The sequence below is a fragment of the Microtus oregoni genome, unplaced genomic scaffold (assembly GCF_018167655.1).
Source record: "Microtus oregoni isolate MIOR12 unplaced genomic scaffold, Mior012 000027F_ref0000203, whole genome shotgun sequence".
NCBI classification, from domain to species: domain Eukaryota; kingdom Metazoa; phylum Chordata; class Mammalia; order Rodentia; family Cricetidae; genus Microtus; species Microtus oregoni.
This window is the reverse complement of record NW_024543086.1, coordinates 20,393,970-20,397,552: the sequence shown is the minus strand read 5'-3', so window position 1 is coordinate 20,397,552 and position 3,583 is coordinate 20,393,970.

Genomic DNA, 3,583 nt, shown 5'->3' with positions numbered 1-3,583 from the left:
GTGCGAATCCACGTCATCATCCAGGCTCCGCCCTAATCCAGCCGGCCGCCCCCTCCCCCCCCCTTCGTAGGAATCTCGATAAGGACGCCAGGGTAGATAAGAGTGGCTCGCTTCCGGTTTGGGTAACCAGATTATGCTCATCTGGTAGGGCGTCCGTCATCACCAGTTTCTGTCTAACCTCCTTTGAAAGCAGAGATAAACTGTCTTGCTGACTCCGGGACCACTTATCAGTCTAGCATAGGGTTGAAAGATGATGTTTTAGAACTGGGTCAAAGGACAGAAAGCATGGGAACAAATGTCAGGTACCAAGAGAGAGAGCAACGAAGCCCAGGAAATCTGGAACATATGGCACCTAGATGGGTTTTCCGCCTGACAGTGGAGCCATCTGCCTAAGTTATGCTAGGTTGTGAAAGGTACAGAGATGTGATGGATAGCAGGAGGGGAGGCTTCAGCCTAGAGAATGACCGTGAGTGGTTGGTTAGGAACAGTGGGCAGTAGACCAGTACACACACTGCAGTAAGGCCTAGCAATGGTCTTTGTCTGCAAAGATTTGCCAAATCAACTATCACTTTATGCTTCCTATCCAAAGCTATTTCTATACCACCTACATTTCATTTTAAAACTCACTATGTAGACTAGGCTGGCCTTGAACTTAACAGAGATCTGCTACTCAAAGGTTGCTTATTTCACACACACACACACACACAATCAGTACATTATTCAGGATCTCATGTAGCTTAAACTGGCCTTGACTTCACTATGTACCTGAGGATCTGAACTCATCATCTTCCTGCCGCCACCTCTTTTTTTAAAAAGCAAAAACAAGCCGGTTGGTGGTGGCGCACACCTTTAATCCCAGCACTTGCGAGGCAGAAGCAGGCAGATCTGTGAGTTTGAGGCCAGCCTGGACTACAAGGGCTAGTTCCAGGACAGGTCCCAAAGCTACAGAGAAACCCTGTCTCGGAAACAAAACAAAACAAAAACAACCACAGACTCAACGCAATGCCTATCAAAATCCCAGCAAAATTCTTCAAATACTTAAGAAAGAATAGTACTCAACTTCATATGGAAAAGTAAAAAAAATCCAGGATAGTCAAAACAATCCTGTACAATAAAAACTTCTGTAAGCATCACAATCCCTGACTTCAAACTCTACTACAGAGCTACAGTACTGAAAACACCTGGTATTGGCATAAGAACAGACAGGAGGGCCAATGGAACCGAATAGAAGACCCGGATATCAATCTACACATCTTCGAACACTTGATCTTTGATAAAGAAGCAAAAAAAATATCAAATGGGAAAAAGAAAGCATATTTAACAAGTGGTGCTGGTATAACTAGATATCAACATGTAGGAGAATGAAAATAGACCCATATCTATCACCATGCACAAAACTCAAGTCCAAATGGATCAAAAACCTCAACATAAAGCCAGCCACATTGAACCTTATAGAAGAAAAAGTGGGAAGTACACTTGAACACATTGGCAAAGGAAACCACTTCCTAAATATAACCCCAGCAGTCAGACACTGAGAGAAACAATAAATGGGACCTCCTGAAACTGAAGTTTCTGTAATGCAAAGGACACGGTCAACAAGACAAATTGACAGCCTACAGAATGGGAAAATATCTACACTAACCCCACATCAGACAGAGGTCTGATCTCCAAAATATACAAAGAACTCAAGAAATTGGACACCAAAAGATCACATAACTTAATTTAAAAAAATGGAGTGCAGACCTAATCAGAGAACTCTCAACAGAGCAATCTAAAATGGCTAAAGACACTTAAGGAAATGTTCAGCATCCTTAGTCATCAGAGAAATGAAAATCAAAACAACTCTGAGATTTCATATTACACCTGTAAGAATGGCCAAGATCAAAAACACTGATGACAACTTATGCTGGAGAGGTTGTGGGGAAAAGGGAACACTTCTGCATTGCTGGTGGGAATGCAAGCTGGTACAACCCCTTTGGATGTCAGTGTGGTGATTTCTCAGAAAATTAGGAAATAACCTTCCTCAAGACCCAGTAATACCACTTTTGGGTATATATCCAAAGGATGCTCAATCGTGCCACAAGGACATGTGCTCAACTATGTTCATAGCAGCTTTGTTTGTCATAGCCAGAACCTGGAAACAACCTAAATGCCCCTCAACCGAAGAATGGATAAGGAAAATGTGGTACTTACACATGGAGTACTACACAGCAGGAAAAAAAAAGCATCTTGAATTTTGCAGAAAAATGGATGGAGCTAGAAAACATTATTTTGAGTGAGGTAACCCAGACCCAGAAAGACAATTATCACATGTACTCACTCATAGGTGGTTTTTAAACATAAAGCAAAGAAAGCCAGCCTACAAACCACAATCCCAGAGAACATGGAAGAAGTGGAGTGATGGTTCATTGATTAGGAGCATTTGCTGCTTGTTCCATGTCTTGAGTGATAGAATTTTAGAAGCATGCCACCAGACGTAGCTTTTAGATTGGTTTCTACTGGCGGAAGTGAGGACAGGAACCGTGCCCAGTAGAATTGGAGTTAGTAAATTATTAATCCTAGAGCCCAAGAGGTAAGGTAACCCTAGCTGTCTAGGTCTGAAGGTACAGGGAACACAACAAACTTGTGAGCCCTGTGTGTCAAGCAAAGAAGGGTTAAGGGACTAGATAAGGCACTACTACTTCCAACAGACTCCAGCAAGAGGGGGATACCGAAGACTTGTGGAGATTTAAGAACTCATAGAAATCAGAGGGTTCAGGAGTGTGCCTGGAGTAGCTTCTACAGGGTCAGGCTGGTAGATTTTAAGTTCTTAGATTGGTTTTGTGTGTGGCCAGTACATATGTGTACCACATGTACACACAGTGTCACAGAGGTCAGATACACTAGAACTGGAAATTTAGGGTGGTTGTAAGCCACACTGTGGGTGCTAGGAACTAAAACCAGGTCCTCTCCATGGGTAACAGGCACTCTTGCGTGAGTTGTGATTTTGACCAGGGACACCCATGGACAAGGTGGAGGCAGTTATGGAATGCAGATAGTCAGTCATGACCAGGGACACCATGGATGAGGAGGGAGGCAGTTATGGGATGGTCATGCCATGACGAGGGACACCATGGACAAGGAGGGAGGCCGTTATGGAACCATGGACAAGGAGGGAGGCAGTTATGGGATGCAGATGGACATGTCACGACCAGGGACACCATGGACGAGGAAGGAGGCAGTTATGGGATGGTCAAGTCATGACCAGGGACACCATGGACAAGGAGGGAGGCCGTTATGGAACCATGGACAAGGAGGGAGGCAGTTATGGGTGCAGATGGACATGTCACGACCAGGGACACCATGGACGAGGAAGGAGGCAGTTATGGGATGGTCAAGTCATGACCAGGGACACCATGGACAAGGAGGGAGGCCGTTATGGAACCATGGACAAGGAGGGAGGCAGTTATGGGTGCAGATGGACATGTCACGACCAGGGACACCATGGACGAGGAGGGAGGCAGTTATGGGTGCAGATGGACATGTCACGACCAGGGACACCATGGACAAGGAGGGAGGCAGTTACGGATGCAGATGGTCAAGT